Raw genomic sequence first — 18368 nt, forward strand, 5'->3', positions numbered from 1 at the left:
GTCTAGTACTGCTCCTGGCGGGGCGGGTCTAGTACTGCTCCTGGCGGGGCGGGTCTAGTACTGGTGCTGGCGGTTCTAGTACTGCTCCTGGCGGGGCGGTTCTAGTACTGCTCCTGGTGATGGCGGTTCTAGTACTGCTCCTGGTGCTGCCGGTTCTACTGTAGTACTGCTCCTGGTGCTGGCAGTTCTAGTACTGCTCCTGGTGTTGGCAGTTCTAGTACTGCTCCTGGTGCTGGTGGTTCTAGAACAACCCCTGGCGGATGGTTCTGGAACAACCCCTGGTGCTGATGGGCGGTTTTAGAAGTACTCCTAGTGTGCAGTTCTAGTACTGCTCCTGGTGGGCGGTTATATAACTACTCCTAGTTTTGGTGGGCGGTTCTAGAACTACCCTGGTGGGCGGTTCCAGAACAACCCCTGGTGATGGTGGGTGGTTCTAGAATTACTCCTGGAGGGCGGTTCTAGATCTACCCCTGGCGGGTGGTTCCTGAACAACCCCTGGTGATGGTGGGCGGTTCTAGAATTACCCCTGGTGGTTGGTTCTAGAACTACCCCTAGTTTTGGTGGGCGGTTCTAGAACTACCCCTGGTGGGCGGTTCCAGAACAACCCCTGGTGATGGTGGGCGGTTCTAGAATTACTCCTGGTGCTGGAGGGCGGTTCTAGATCTACCCCTGGCGGGCGGTTCCTGAACAACCCCTGGTGCCGGTGGACGGTTCTAGAATTACTCCTAGCGTGCAAGTCCTCGTGGGCGGTTCTAGTACTGTTCCTGGTATGCTCCTGGTGGGCGGTTCAAGAACTACCCCTGGCGCCAGTGGGCGGTTCCAGTACGACCCCTGGCGCCAGTGGGCGGTTCCAGTACGACCCCTGGCGCCAGTGGGCGGTTCCAGTACGACCCCTGGCGCCAGTGGGCGGTTCCAGTACGACCCCTGGCGCCAGTGGGCGGTTCCAGTACGACCCCTGGCGCCAGTGGGCGGTTCCAGTACGACCCCTGGCGCCAGTGGGCGGTTCCAGTACTACCCCTGGCGCCAGTGGGCGGTTCCAGTACTACCCTTGGCGCCAGTGGGCGGTCCCAGTACTACCCTTGGCGCCAGTGGGCGGTTCCAGTATGACCCCTGGCGCCAGTGGGCGGTTCCAGTACGACCCCTGGCGCCAGTGGGCGGTTCCAGTATGACCCCTGGCGCCAGTGGGCGGTTCCAGTACGACCCCTGGCGCCAGTGGGCAGTTCCAGTACGACCCCTGGTGCCAGTGGGCGGTTCCAGTATGACCCCTGGCGCCAGTGGGCGGTTCCAGTACTACCCCTGGCGCCAGTGGGCGGTTCCAGTACTACCCCTGGCGCCAGTGGGCGGTTCCAGTACTACCCTTGGCGCCAGTGGGCGGTCCCAGTACTACCCTTGGCGCCAGTGGGCGGTCCCAGTACTACCCTTGGCGCCAGTGGGCGGTCCCAGTACTACCCCTGGCACCAGTGGGCGGTTCCAGTACTACCCCTGGCGCCAGTGGGCGGTTCCAGTACTACCCCTGGTGCCAGTGGGCGGTTCCAGTACTAACCCTGGCGGGCGGTTCTACACCTACCCCTGGTGTGCGTTCTAGAACTACTCCTGGTAGTATACATCTATTCTATATTTTTCTATTTTAACTATTGTATGTACATTGGTGTGAGTGCCTGTCTCTACGGTGTCACTTACTTAACCGTGTATTCATTATACGTTTTTTAAATTTCCTATTTTTGCAGAATTTGACTATTTAGTTCGGTTGTTCTTGATTGGTTCTTTGGCATTCCTAGTTTGTCTATGGGCTCAATGCAACAAAATGAGTCATCTAGCGTCAATGAACTTTAACCACCTTCACTGCACACGTCAGTGTTGTGTCCTCCTCTCCCCACCCCCAAATAGCTGCAAAGTCCCACCTGTATAGTGGAGCCCAAGACCACACTCTGGATCTCTGGCACTCCTAATGTCACGTGCAGGGGCCCCAGGAGCCTCCGAACACCACACTGACATCTGTCTGCTCTCCTCCACAACTGAGCAGCAGCAGAAGCCCAGCTAACAGACATTGCTGTCACTGCAAACACTCATTGGATTAACTGACACGATGTCAGCGAGTTTCTGAAGATCCGGATACTGCAGCCATGAGATCTGTGGCTGCATTAGGCAGATGGGACATTGCAGCTAATAGAGAGTAAGAGTGTAACAGAGATGGCCCTAAACTGCATTTAAAGGGAATCTGTCACCAGGTTTATTGCCACCTGATCTGAAAGCAGCACAACGTGGGGACAAAGATCCCCAATTCCAGTGACGTGTTGCTTTCTGGGCTGATTGCTGTAGTTTTGATAAGAGATCCTCCACAAGCAGGAGACTGCCACCAGATGACTAGTAAAGCTTCTGCCATGTAGTCCAACCCTGTCCCCACAATGGATGGATAGTTCTGTACACTGTGCATAGGCAGAAAGCTACCAATCAGTGATGTGGGTGGGGTTATACAGAGCCCAGCATTCAGAGCATTTGTAGATCTGCAGCAGACACAGTTACTCTGAACTGCACCAAGTGATCCATCACTGTAATCAGGGTCTCTGCCCCTAAGTCATGCTGCTCTCAGATGGGGCAGCAAAATCCTGGTGACAAATTCACTAACCCCATCCAGCTTCAGGTGCAAGTATTAGAATTGATTCTCATGCTCAAAATTAAATGTAAAGGCAAGTGGCTAATGGCAGGCAATAGGTACATCAAGGTATGGAAGAGTTACCTGCAGGATTGTAGGGAACAAACTTCTCAATGTCGGGGTACTGCTGCTCATCTGTCTTATCAGAAGTGCCAGAAACCTAGAGGGGAACAGGAACCAGGTCACAAGCTTCATTTATCCAGTGTTTGCCATTAGGTTCTCCATATATGATCTGAAAAGGAGTCAGCCAAGCCCCTGTGGCATAGCTGTGGCCTGGCCATACACTGTTTGGCTAGCAGCCATCTCTCCCAACATACAGATGAGCTCTCATGTGTTCTGTGGGGAGGAGGGTAATCTGCTGCCTCTAAGCAATTTGTGCCTAGAGAACAAGGAGCGGGTATTTGAACTGAACATTTGTTAGGGCAGCCAGGAGACCCCCATACACATTACACAGCTAGATTAGCCAGATATTAGCCCACTTTAATCCAACAGATAATAATGGGACTTGTAATAGTAGAACATGCCATGTGATCTTCTTGCAGATGTTCCTGTGGCATTTTCGGATTATGTAGATACAAGTCTGTACATCAGTACAGGGCAGAACACAAGAGCGGTGTATGATCAGAGCTGCGGTAATACATTATACCTGTATAACAGCTGGCGCAGGCTTTGGCACTTTCCGGTCTCCTTTCAGAGGCTGCCCGTTCTTCTGGGTCATTACTTGCTTGTTGACATTTCCCAGAGCTTTTCTTGATGTTTTCCCACTTGATGCAGAACTGCGCACTTTGCCCTGGTGGCTTTTGACAAGCGACTTTCCTATAGGGAAAAAGTCAAGTTACTTACCGGTAACAGGATCTTTCGGAGACCATGACAGCACCATGGGGGGGGGGGGGGGTCAGCCCACCAAGGACAGCAAACCTACAGGCTTAACAAGGGGTGCCACTTCTCGCCTCAGTCTGGATTACAGAGTATTGAGAGGACTGCCAGGATAAACATAGCAAACAATCACAAAATTACTCATACACCACCCATTAAGTGTGAAATTCTAACAAACAGAGTGCTCCCACAAACATGAAGGGAGGAAATATAAGGGTGCTGTCATGGTCTCAGAAAAATCCCGTTACCGGTAAGTAACTTATGACCATCGGTCGACCATGACAGCACCACGAGAGAATTGTAGAGATTAAGAAGTCTAGGGAGGGTCCACAGCTTGGAGCACCCATCTCCCAAAGGTGAGGTCAGATGAAACACCCATATCCAGTCTATAGTGCCTATAGAATGTAGAGGGAGAAGACCAGGTAGCAGCCTTACATATGTCTATCGAGACACCCGTCTTCTCTGCCCAGGAGATAGACAGCCCGGGTGGAGTGAGCGTTCAACCCTTGTGATACTTCTTCGTCACTAAACGCATAAGCTAGAGAAATAGCCTCCCTCATCCATCTAGCTACAGGGACCTTGACTTTAAACCCTTTCCTAACCCCTTGGTAGGATATAAACAATGAGCTCTCTTTCCTAAAGTCTTTGGTAACCGAGAGGTACCTAACCACACAACTCCTTACGTCTAATGTATGCAACTCTGCTTCCTTCTGGTTACTCGGATTAGGACAGAAGGAGGGTAGTACTACTTCCTGAAGTCAGTGGAAATGAGTAGCTACCTTAGGGAGATAGAGTAATTCGTAAACCTGATCCTGCCTATCATCCAGGATTTGAGTAAATGGTAAGGCCGTAGACAGATCCTGAATGTGACCAATCCTCCTAGCAGAGGTTAAAGCTATTAGTAGTGCTGTTTTAAGGGAGAGGGATTTAAGGGTTGCTAATTCTACCACTGGGCGTGCCACCTGCTGGCCGTAGAGGTTATTGCAGCACTCCCTTTGGAGTCGGCACACATGTGGCCGGAACTTCCTGGTCCGGTCACGTGACCACCGGGGCGCACAGCAGCATCATGCCACGCCTCCGGCTACATAGAGAGACCGGAAGCGTGTGGCCCCGCCGTATCATGTGGCACTGAAGCTGCAACTTCCCACAGGGTCACCACTGCCTGGCGCCAGAACGACACTGGGGCGGCCCACCCCAGACAGGGGCGCAGCTCCCCCTTACCATCTGGCACCAGCATGATGTTGGGGCTGCCAACCCCAGACAGGGGCACAGCCCCTGCTGCCATCCAGCGCCCATTTGATGCTGGGGCTGCCAACCCCAGACATAGGCGCCGCTCCACAGCCACTGACGCAGAGCGATGCTGGAGCTGCCGACCCCAGGCTGTGGGCGCTGCTCGACAGCTCGATTCTTCAGAATCCGTACATCTTCAACAGGTAAGCCTGCCACAGGTTCCCTTCATCAAGGATAGGAAACCAAACTGAGGCGAGAGGTGCCGCCCCTTTTAAGCCTGTAGGTTTCTTGTACTTGGTGGGCGGATTCCCTCTCTCGTGGTGCAGTCATGGTCGACCGATAAATAGATACTTTGAGGACTGTTCCCGAGCATCAATGGGCAAGAAACTGAAAGATTGCCAACACCAAAGCAGCAGTGGCAGAGTCTTCCAATACGCAAGGAACAGAATTATGCCCACCTGGATGTCAGGTGTACTAGTAATCCCAGCACCCATGCCCAATCTGAGCACATACTTGAAAATCATTTCTGCACTAAAAGTGAAAGAAAAAAAACCCACTGGAGTGGCACTTTAACCCCTTACCAACATGATTTGCAGTTACATCATATGCCAGCTGTGATATTTAGCCATCATCAACCTCTAATAGCCACATGTAGGGCAGAGCTCCACCTGTTAGAGACGGACAGCGGCATTAACAGCGAACTGAGAAGGGAGTCATGCCATGTGCCCATCTGTGCTCCTGTAACACGATCGTGGGATGCCATCACTGCCAGAAAGGAGTCTGCTGAAAAGACCCATGCCTGTCATGACAGATCTGTGAATGCTGGCTATATACTGCAGTATTGCTGTACGTAACAAGAAATCAGATGATTGCATGTTCAAGTCCCCTAAGGCTATGTGCCCACGATGCAGAAATACTCCGGATTTTTCCTGAGCGTTTCTGCATCTCCCCTGGCAGAAAAAACGCATGTGGATTGTACATGTGGATTGTACATGTGGATTGTACATGCGGATTGTACATGCGGATTGTACATGCGGATTGTACATGCATTTTCCTGCCAGGGACATGCGGAAATGAAGAGTTCTTAACATGCATTTCCGCATGCGGGTTGTCAAGCGCTTTCCAAGCGATTTTAGCATCACTTGGAAAGTGCTTGTCAACTTGGTCACACTATATAAATCCATGCAAACGGCATGGATTTATATAGTGTGACCCGAGAGAATGTCAAAAAATAAAAAATAAATCTATACTTACCTTCCGATGGACCCCAGAGTCTTGCTTCACTCGGTGCTGACTGCCGGCAGATCGCGGTACACTGCACTGAAGGACCTGCCGACGTCAGCGTCGCGTGACCCATCACATGACTATGACATCAGCGCAGGTCCTTCAGTCCATCGCGATTTGCCGGCATGAGAGGAGGGGCGCAGCGGGGGCCGCCAGAAGGTAAGTATCATATTTAGTTTTTATTTTATTCTTTTTTTCACAGTTTCTATAGTACCCGGGTCCGGAGGACGGTCTCCTCTCCTCTAGACCTGGGAACCATCCGCACATTGGAACGCGTGGATTGCGCATCTACATATACAGTGATGCGTAATCCATGCGATCTAATGCAAGTAAGTGGCGGCGAAAAAGCAGCACTTCCGCAAAATAATTGGTAGTGCTGCGTTTTTTTTCCGCAATGATAATCCGCAGCAGAAATTTCCGCAGCATGTGCACAGCACATGCGGGTTATCATTGGGGAACATGGCAGGCCTTCTACCATGTGTTTTTTAAGCGTTTCTGCAGCATTTTTGCCGCTGCGGAAATGCTTAAAAAATGCATCGTGGGCACACAGCCTAAGGGGACAAAAAGGAAAAAGTATAATCTGAACCTTCAAATCACCCCTGCCCCTCTATGACCCATTTTAAAATAAACCATATGGGCGTTACTTCTGTAAAAGTCCAATCAAAATATAAAAATAATTTACCTGATCAGTGAACGGCATAAAAACAAAAACCCTCATATGGCTGTATTGACAGAAAGATAAAGTTACTGCTCTTAGAAGAATAAGAAAAATGCAGAGATGGGAAATAACACGGTCAGGAAGGGGTTAAATTCTGCCACTTCTATAGAAAATTGAACCCATTTCGCTGACTGCCTTCAATGGCAGCCAAATAAGGCAGAGGGTTAGAGGAATACTGACCTTATATTGTAGACTTCTAGGATGCTTAAGAAGTGGACATTCCCTTTAAGCTACATTGTGCAGACAAAGCCATGGCAGTGTAGAAGGCCGACAAGATCTCAGTGGAAAGGCTGCAGGTTTGCGTCTGCATTAGGCAAGTTATAGAGGTAGAAGTGTTGGGACCTTGTTGCTGTGCAGGTAGAATCTGGAGCCTCGGCACCGTCCTGCGTAGCCCATACTACAGGGAGGAGCAGCGCCATGTGTAGTAATCTGAGCAGGATAGTCAGTGTTCAGCCAGCACTGATGGAGACTGACACCCCAACTCATTACCCAATACATGACAGGCTTAAAGAACCTCTCCCATCAGAGCTTATCCTCTTAATATATTGTAATTATATAGGACTGTGTACTAACAATTGCTCACTTTACCTTTCTACCCAGTAAATTCTTTTCTATGTAGAAACAGGAAGCCTCTTCCCTGCAAAAATCATTCTCCTCTTCACCTCCTGACCCAGCTGCTCCCTCCTCCTCTGCAGGGACTTATGACTCATGCAGGAAAAGTTCACCTTGTGTTAACATAGAGATTAGAAGGATTCAGCTAGTCAGTTTTTAATCACATCTCTTTTCCATTAGGTAAATGACAATAAGCTGGGTAGAAAGGCAAAATGAGCAATTGTAAGTACACAGTGCTATATAATATGATGACTGCAATATATAGAGAATAAAAACTGATGGGAGAGATTCTTTAAAGATGGGTGGGCAAAAGTAAAAGCAAAGTTTATTATGAGGTGGACTCCACTTAACACTTCTGGTGAGGCGCACCATAGTGATGGGGTGCACTTAATTTATGGAAAGTTGTGACTCAGGTGGCTTCACCATGCTCCGTCCACTTGGCAGAGCTGGAGTGAAAGTGCTTAAATAAATAAATATATATATATTGAGTGCAAGGGATAATTTTATTTAATCGAACACGATGACAAAATCCCAAACCGACCCAAATTCATCTTCAAAAAGGCACGTAACCTAGGATCAATTATAGCCCCAACAGTAAGGATACACACCAGTTCTCAAAAACCTCAAACCCCATTCCATCAAAAACTAAAAGGCTTCTTTCCATGCAAAAAATGTAAGACATGCAAAACCCTAAACACACCAAAACAACACACCGTCAGCCACCAAAAAGAAATATACCCCATCACAGATTTTATAACATGCAACACCACAGGGGTCATATACGGGCTATATTGCCCATGTGGCAAATTATATATAGGCAGAACAAAAAGACCTATGAACATCAGGATCAACGAACATTTAAGGAACATCAAAAATAAATACATGGGCCACCCTCTCTCAAAACACTTTATAAAAAAACACAATGGGTCAATAAAAGGAATTAAAATAGTAGGTATACAAATCGTCCACAAGAACTGGAGACAAGGAGATTTTATTAAGAGCATGTCCAGGAAAGAAAGTGAGTGGATTTTTAAACTGAACACCTTAAGACCAAGAGGATTGAACAGCGAAATAGAGCTCTTTGCATTTAATGACTAACAAATTGACCTATGACGTCACCAGCCCTGCATATATAAGGACACCATTTGACTGGGTTAAGCCATCCCTGAGGAAGACAGCCGAAGTTGTTGAAACGCGTCGGACTGACCCTTAACACAGCTAAAGAGGCGCCCACAGGCCTCCGTACCTTGTGCACGCTGCACACCACGTGACCCCACGTCACGCTGCCCCCCTCTCGCGCGCTCTCCACATACTCTCTCTCTCCTCCTCCTACCCGGAAGTAGCGAGCACGCGGCAGTCACCGGCCAGGACTCCGCTCTCGCTCCGGACCTCGACCACCCCCAGACGGTGAAGCCCTCTACAGACCGTAAGTAACAACGGGCCCCTGCCCCACCAAGTCCATACTGTACGCAGCTGACCCTCTAACGGTTTTTCCCTGTTCCCCGCAGTACTTGCTATCAACCCCTTCAGTTGGGCTCTGCACCAGCCACCCTCCCTATTGCTGAATCTGGCACCCACTGTTTCCAGCCAGAGCCTCCTGGTGCACCCAACATAGGAAAACATAAGCCACCTACTGTATCCTATCTCTGGTTACCTCTGACATAACTATAGCCTCCTACTACAGCACCCTGCTGTATCTACATTATGGAGACCTGAACCAGCATCTACTATTGACACCCTAATCCCTACGAAGCAGGTAAATCACGATCTCTGGGTAAAAACTGGAGGCTACAGCCACAATCCAGTGATACCTTAACAGATACACCCCCTCCCCCTCCCTACAGATCTCTATACAGCGAACAGAGGCATTACATGCTAGTACAAGTCTCTTGCTGCATCCTACTTCTGACCTCCTCGTGCTACCTCCACTCAACAAGGGACCAGGACTACTACCTCCAGCTCATTCTAAGACGTCCCTGGATGCCCCTTGTACCTACCAACAGGTAACCCCAAAACTCTTGTCTCCAAGGCTTGTACCACAGCTACATCAGTTAATTTATGATCTATCCCTATTCCTTCCCCCTGCAGATCTAACTCAGATCATCAACCCACAGCCGTGTGTGACATATCCTCTACCTCTCTCCAAGAAGGACCAGGACCGATACCTCCTAGTCATCCAAAATAATCAGGACACCCCCCGCTACCCTCTAGAAGGTAACTAATCCAAAACTACCCTCTTTGAACCCCGTACCTTAACCCTTGAGCCCTGCACCCTATTCTTAATACTTGTCTCCTCTCACTCCCTATAGTACTGCTCCGGTGAATCCAGTATTATCCACACAGCCTGCTGACTGTCACACCAGTAGCAGTGCTACTGTGGATCAACAGCTAACTACTACCACAGTCTATTGAGTACCATACCAAGAACAGGTAACTCACGACCCAACTCAGAGTCCAGCAGAGACATCTCTGTCGAGTTCCACCCCCACTTATCCATACATTTTTTTGTGTACCCCACTCTAGGTACCCCTCGTCCTCCCTCCCAGGCACCAACACGTGCCACCAGTGAACCTCCATACCCCATACGAGGCACCAGTATCAGGTAACCACAGACAAACAGATACCTACCCCTTCTCCCATCGCTCATTAGTATACCATATTTATACATTCCTATTCTATCCCACCAGGTCTACAAGCCTTTGCCTCCTTATACATCTACTGCAACCGAACATCCTCAGACTACGAGGGAAAAAGGCCTATTTTTATCAATCAGTGATTACCTTGTATCAGTGGACACCGATCTATTTATCGATTTTATAACTTTTAATACTTTTAATAACTATTCTTATATCCGACCCAGTGACCTCACTGAGTCTGAATCATTTTAACTAGCTATTTTTAAGCACATGTTCGATTAAATAAAATTATCCCTTGCACTCAAAATCTCTCGTGCCGTCCTTCTGTTCACTACCACTAGCGCAAATTTACTTCTTCTCGGCTATATCAACACTTATTTGGACAACCCTGGTTCCCTGTCCACAAATTTGCTGCCACTAGTAGTGACGAGCCCACAGCGCCTCCTGTACCCATATACTAACCAATTATATATATATATATATATATTATATAAAAAAATTAACATCTAGTTGCATAAAAGTTTTGACCTGTCAGAGTTCTGCTAGAAATCTATTAAACCCCTTGATGAATTGGGGCCAGATCGGCCGTTACCTTTAGAAACCACTTACCGGCACCTGATAGTTGTGCACGATCTCTGGACAACAGCGCAGCATTAACATCACCGTTCTCCTGGTCACTGTAGATCACGGTCGCCATTATAGTCAGATTCTGCAGGCAAAATATAAGAATGAGCCACGTTTCATTTTAGAACACACCAACAAGTAGTGTCCTCCTCACCAACCCCTGGACAATCTCCTGACACCACAACTCAGGAATATTAGAGGAGCCCTTCATAATGCTGGTCCTTGTCAGGAGGAGTATAGCGTGAGCTCAGGAGAGGAAGCCATTCCTGGTAAGCAGGTGCCCAGTGTTATAGCGATGATCCTCCTACAGATGCCAGGACCAGAGAATAGAGGACTGTGCCTCCAACCACAGCAACAACCCATTACAGGAACCGGACAGATCCATAGAGCCATGAGCAGCATTGATCAGTAGCCATGTCTACACTGCAGCAATTACCCATTACAGGGACCTGACAGATCCATAGTGCTATGAGCAGCACTGATCAGCAGCCATGTCTACACTGCAGCAATTACCCATTACAGGGACCTGACAGATCCATAGTGCTATGAGCAGCACTGATCAGCCGCCATGTCTACACTGCAGCAATTACCCATTACAGGGTCCTGACAGATCCATAGGGCTATGAGCTGCATTGATCAGGAGCCATGTGTACACTGCAGCAATTGCCCATTACAGGGACCTGACAGATCCATAGTGCTATGAGCAGCACTGATCAGCTGCCATGTCTACACTGCAGCAATTACCCATTACAGGGACCTGACAGATCCATAGTGCTATGAGCTGCACTGACCAGGAGCCATGTGTACACTGCAGCAATTGCCCATTACAGGGACCTGACAGATCCATAGTGCTATGAGCAGCACTGATCAGCAGCCATGTCTACACTGCAGCAATTACCCATTACAGGGACCTGACAGATCCATAGTGTTATGAGCAGCACTGATCAGCAGCCATGTCTACACTGCAGCAATTACCCATTACAGGGTCCTGACAGATCCATAGTGCTATGAGCAGCACTGATCAGAAGCCATGTCTACACTGCAGCAATTACCCATTACAGGGACCTGACAGATCCATAGTGCTATGAGCAGCACTGATCAGTAGCCATGTCTACACTGCAGCAATTACCCATTACAGGGTCCTGACAGATCCATTCTGCTATGAGCAGCACTGAGCAGCAGCCATGTCTACACTGCAGCAATTACCCATTACAGGGACCTGACAGATCCATAGTGTTATGAGCAGCACTGATCAGCCGCCATGTCTACACTGCAGCAATTACCCATTACAGGGTCTTGATCGATCCATAGTGCTATGAGCAGCACTGATCAGCAGCCATATCTACACTGCAGCAATTACCCATTACAGGGTCCTGACAGATCCATAGTGCTATGAGCAGCACTGATCAGCAGCCATGTCTACACTGCAACAATTACCCATTACAGGGACCTGACAGATCCATAGTGCTATGAGCAGCACTGATCAGCAGCTATGCCTACACTGCAGCAATTACCCATTACAGGGACCTGACAGATCCATAGTGCTATGAGCAGCACTGATCAGTAGCCATGTCTACACTGCAGCAATTACCCATTACAGGGTCCTGACAGATCCATTCTGCTATGAGCAGCACTGAGCAGCAGCCATGTCTACACTGCAGCAATTACCCATTACAGGGACCTGACAGATCCATAGTGTTATGAGCAGCACTGATCAGCCGCCATGTCTACACTGCAGCAATTACCCATTACAGGGTCTTGATCGATCCATAGTGCTATGAGCAGCACTGATCAGCAGCCATGTCTACACTGCAGCAATTACCCAATACAGGGTCCTGACAGATCCATAGTGCTATGAGCAGCACTGATCAGCAGCCATGTCTACACTGCAGCAATTACCCATTACAGGGTCCTGACAGATCCATAGTGCTATGAGCAGCACTGATCAGCAGCCATGTCTACACTGCAGCAATTACGCATTACAGGGTCCTGACAGATCCATAGTGCTATGAGCAGCACTGATCAGCAGCCATGTCTACACTGCAGCAATTACCCATTACAGGGTCCTGACCGATCCATAGTGCTATGAGCAGCACTGATCAGCAGCCATGTCTACACTGCAGCAATTACCCATTACAGGGTCCTGACAGATCCATAGTGCTATGAGCAGCACTGATCAGCAGCCATGTCTACACTGCAGCAATTACCCATTACAGGGACGTGACAGATCCATAGTGCTATGAGCAGCACTGATCAGCAGCCATGTCTACACTGCAGCAATTACCCATTACAGGGTCCTGACAGATCCATAGTGCTATGAGCAGCACTGATCAGCAGCCATGTCTACACTGCAGCAATTACCCATTACAGGGTCCTGACAGATCCATAGTGCTATGGGCAGCACTGATTAGCAGCCATGTCTACACTGCAGCAATTACCCATTACAGGGACCTGACAGATCCATAGTGTTATGAGCAGCACTGATCAGCAGCCATGTCTGCACTGCAGCAATTACCCATTACAGGGTCCTGACCGATCCATAGTGCTATGAGCAGCACTGATCAGCAGCCATGTCTACACTGCAGCAATTACCCATTACAGGGTCCTCACAGATCCATAGTGCTATGAGCAGCACTGATCAGCAGCCATGTCTACACTGCAGCAATTACCCATTACAGGGTCCTGACAGATCCATAGTGCTATGAGCAGCACTGATCAGCAGCCATGTCTACACTGCAGCAATTACCCATTACAGGGTCCTGACAGATCCATAGTGCTATGAGCAGCACTGATCAGCAGCCATGTTTACACTGCAGCAATTACGCATTACAGGGTCCTGACAGATCCATACTGCTATGAGCAGCACTGATCAGCAGCCATGTCTACACTGCAGCAATTACCCATTACAGGGACCTGACAGATCCATAGTGCTATGAGCAGCACTGATCAGCAGCCATGTCTACACTGCAGCAATTACCCATTACAGGGTCCTGACAGATCCATATTGCTATGAGCAGCACTGATCAGCAGCCATGTCTACACTGCAACAATTACGCATTACAGGGTCCTGACAGATCCATAGTGCTATGAGCAGCACTGATCAGCAGCCATGTCTACACTGCAGCAATTACCCATTACAGGGTCCTGACCGATCCATAGTGCTATGAGCAGCACTGATCAGCAGCCATGTCTACACTGCAGCAATTACCCATTACAGGGTCCTGACAGATCCATAGTGCTATGAGCAGCACTGATCAGCAGCCATGTCTACACTGCAGCAATTACCCATTACAGGGACCTGACAGATCCATAGTGCTATGAGCAGCACTGATCAGCAGCCATGTCTACACTGCAGCAATTACCCATTACAGGGTCCTGACAGATCCATAGTGCTATGAGCAGCACTGATCAGCAGCCATGTCTACACTGCAGCAATTACCCATTACAGGGTCCTGACAGATCCATAGTGCTATGGGCAGCACTGATCAGCAGCCATGTCTACACTGCAGCAATTACCCATTACAGGGACCTGACAGATCCATAGTGCTATGAGCAGCACTGATCAGCAGCCATGTCTACACTGCAGCAATTACCCATTACAGGGTCCTGACATATCCATATTGCTATGAGCAGCACTGATCAGCAGCCATGTCTACACTGCAGCAATTACGCATTACAGGGTCCTGACAGATCCATAGTGCTATGAGCAGCACTGATCAGCAGCCATGTCTACACTGCAGCAATTACCCATTACAGGGTCCTGACCGATCCATAGTGCTACGAGCAGCACTGATCAGCAGCCATGTCTACACTGCAGCAATTACCCATTACAGGGTCCTGACAGATCCATAGTGCTATGAGCAGCACTGATCAGCAGCCATGTCTACACTGCAGCAATTACCCATTACAGGGACCTGACAGATCCATAGTGCTATGAGCAGCACTGATCAGCAGCCATGTCTACACTGCAGCAATTACCCATTACAGGGTCCTGACAGATCCATAGTGCTATGAGCAGCACTGATCAGCAGCCATGTCTACACTGCAGCAATTACCCATTACAGGGTCCTGACAGATCCATAGTGCTATGGGCAGCACTGATCAGCAGCCATGTCTACACTGCAGCAATTACCCATTACAGGGACCTGACAGATCCATAGTGTTATGAGCAGCACTGATCAGCCGCCATGTCTGCACTGCAGCAATTACCCATTACAGGGTCCTGACCGATCCATAGTGCTATGAGCAGCACTGATCAGCAGCCATGTCTACACTGCAGCAATTACCCATTACAGGGTCCTCACAGATCCATAGTGCTATGAGCAGCACTGATCAGCAGCCATGTCTACACTGCAGCAATTACCCATTACAGGGTCCTGACAGATCCATAGTGCTATGAGCAGCACTGATCAGCAGCCATGTCTACACTGCAGCAATTACCCATTACAGGGTCCTGACAGATCCATAGTGCTATGAGCAGCACTGATCAGCAGCCATGTCTACACTGCAGCAATTACGCATTACAGGGTCCTGACAGATCCATAGTGCTATGAGCAGCACTGATCAGCAGCCATGTCTACACTGCAGCAATTACCCATTACAGGGTCCTGACAGATCCATAGTGCTATGGGCAGCACTGATCAGCAGCCATGTCTACACTGCAGCAATTACCCATTACAGGGACCTGACAGATCCATAGTGTTATGAGCAGCACTGATCAGCCGCCATGTCTGCACTGCAGCAATTACCCATTACAGGGTCCTGACCGATCCATAGTGCTATGAGCAGCACTGATCAGCAGCCATGTCTACACTGCAGCAATTGCCCATTACAGGGTCCTCACAGATCCATAGTGCTATGAGCAGCACTGATCAGCAGCCATGTCTACACTGCAGCAATTACCCATTACAGGGTCCTGACAGATCCATAGTGCTATGAGCAGCACTGATCAGCAGCCATGTCTACACTGCAGCAATTACCCATTACAGGGTCCTGACCGATCCATAGTGCTATAAGCAGCACTGATCAGCAGCCATGTCTACACTGCAGCAATTACCCATTACAGGGTCCTGACAGATCCATAGTGCTATGAGCAGCACTGATCAGCAGCCATGTCTACACTGCAGCAATTACCCATTACAGGGTCCTGACAGATCCATAGTGCTATGGGCAGCACTGATCAGCAGCCATGTCTACACTGCAGCAATTACCCATTACAGGGACCTGACAGATCCATAATGTTATGAGCAGCACTGATCAGCCGCCATGTCTGCACTGCAGCAATTACCCATTACAGTGTCCTGACCGATGCATAGTGCTATGAGCAGCACTGATCAGCAGCCATGTCTACACTGCAGCAATTACCCATTACAGGGTCCTCACAGATCCATAGTGCTATGAGCAGCACTGATCAGCAGCCATGTCTACACTGCAGCAATTACCCATTACAGGGTCCTGACAGATCCATAGTGCTATGAGCAGCACTGATCAGCAGCCATGTCTACACTGCAGCATTTACCCATTACAGGGTCATGACAGATCCATAGTGCTATGAGCAGCACTGATCAGCCGCCATGTCTACACTGCAGCAATTACCCATTACTGGGTCCTGACAGATCCATAGTGCTATGAGCAGCACTGATCAGCAGCCATGTCTACACTGCAGCAATTACCCATTACAGGGTCCTGACAGATCCATAGTGCTATGAGCAGCACTGATCAGCAGCCATGTCTACACTGCAGCAATTACCCATTACAGGGTCCTGACAGATCCATAGTGCTATGAGCAGCACTGATCAGCAGCCATGTCTACACTGCAGCAATTACCTATTACAGGGTCCTGACAGATCCATAGTGCAATGAGCAGCACTGATCAGCAGCCATGTCTACACTGCAGCAATTACCCATTACAGGGTCCTGACAGATCCATAGTGCTATGAGCAGCACTGATCAGCAGCCATGTCTACACTGCAGCAATTACCCATTACAGGGTCCTCACAGATCCATAGTGCTATGAGCAGCAATGATCAGCAGCCATGTCTACACTGCAGCAATTACCTATTACAGGGTCCTGACAGATCCATAGTGCAATGAGCAGCACTTATCAGCCGCCATGTCTACACTGCAGCAATTACCCATTACAGGGTCCTGACAGATCCATAGTGCTATGAGCAGCACTGATCAGCAGCCATGTCTACACTGCAGCAATTACCTATTACAGGGTCCTGACAGATCCATAGTGTTATGAGCAGCACTGATCAGCAGCCATGTCTACACTGCAGCAATTACCCATTACAGGGTCCTGACAGATCCATAGTGCTATGGGCAGCACTGATCAGCAGCCATGTCTACACTGCAGCAATTACCCATTACAGGGACCTGACAGATAACATACAACATAAAAAAAAAATTTTATGGGCATCATAAACACCCTTTAAAAAAATTTGTGGGTGTTGCATCACGGACCACGGTCACCCTGGTGATATGGTGGTGGATGATGAGGAGAAGGAGGAGGACAAGAGCAAATAGCCACCAAAATCAGGAAGCGTATACCCATGTGTGGGTGTGAAAAGGTGCATGTGAATACACCTCCCAAAAAAAGACACTGGATTTGAGTTTATTTTCCCAGAACTTGGACAGTGTTCCACTGCCTCTGCTGGATTGGAGTTGTGTCTCTCGCCTCTGCTGCTTGGTTGTCCAACGAACTGTGACCTCTGCCACCAGCGTTTTCAGATTTTTAATAGTTCCGCAACAAGGGCCTTCTGGTACTGCCCCATTTTTGTAGACCTGTCCGCCTCAGGAATAAGAGATAGAAATTTCTACTTGTAGAGTGGGTCTAGAAGTGTCACCAACCAGTAATGACGGTCACCCAAAATTTTGAGAACGCCATGCGTGCCAGACTGCTAACAGGCAATACCTCTGTGTCCTCACCAATAGGACCACTGACCATGCTCTCCTCCTCTCTGTCCCCAGGCCATCCACGCTGAACAGACGGTATGACAGTAGTGCAGATAGTACCATCTATAGCGCAGGAAACTAGCTCCTGTTCTTACTCCTCCTCTTCCTCATTGTCACCCAATCCACATTGGGATGAGATGAGGCTGGGCTGTGTGTAATCACCCTGTATGGTTCCTTGCTCCATCTCATCGTGCTCCGCCAGCAGTGCATACTCTTTTATTGTGAGCAGAGAGCATTTCAGAAGACAGAAGCAGGATGGTGACGCTAAGGCTAAGTGCCCACATAGCGTTTTTCAAGCGTATATGCTGTGGAATTTCCGCAGCATAAACGCTTGTTAAACGCTAGGTAATCCGCCCCCCATGGTCCCCAAGGGGATTCCGCAAGTTCTATGCCCATGCTGCGGATGTTTCCGCAGCGTTTATGCTGCGCTCAAAAATCCGCAGCATGTCCATTAATTTTGCGGAAGCGCAGCGTAATCGCCGCCATTGACTTGCATTGAGACGCACATAATTCGTGTCAGTACATTTGTACTCACGGATTATATGCGTTTCAATGTGCGGATGGTACCCAGTTCTGGAGGAGAGGAGACTCTCATCCAGACCTGGGTACCATTGTACCTGTAAAAAAAAGAATAAAATAAAAAATAAAGTTTATATTCACCTTTCGACGGCCCCCGGTCTCCTTCCCTTTGCTTGCGGGCAGGACTGAAGGACCTGCGGTGACGTCACAGTCATGTGACCGCAGGCCCTTCAGTGCAGTGTCCTGCGATCAGCTAGCA

This window comes from Phyllobates terribilis, unplaced genomic scaffold (genome assembly GCF_046119375.1).
Source record: "Phyllobates terribilis strain yellow unplaced genomic scaffold, ASM4611937v1 Scaffold_76__1_contigs__length_6945272, whole genome shotgun sequence".
In the NCBI taxonomy this organism is placed as follows: Eukaryota; Metazoa; Chordata; class Amphibia; order Anura; family Dendrobatidae; genus Phyllobates; species Phyllobates terribilis.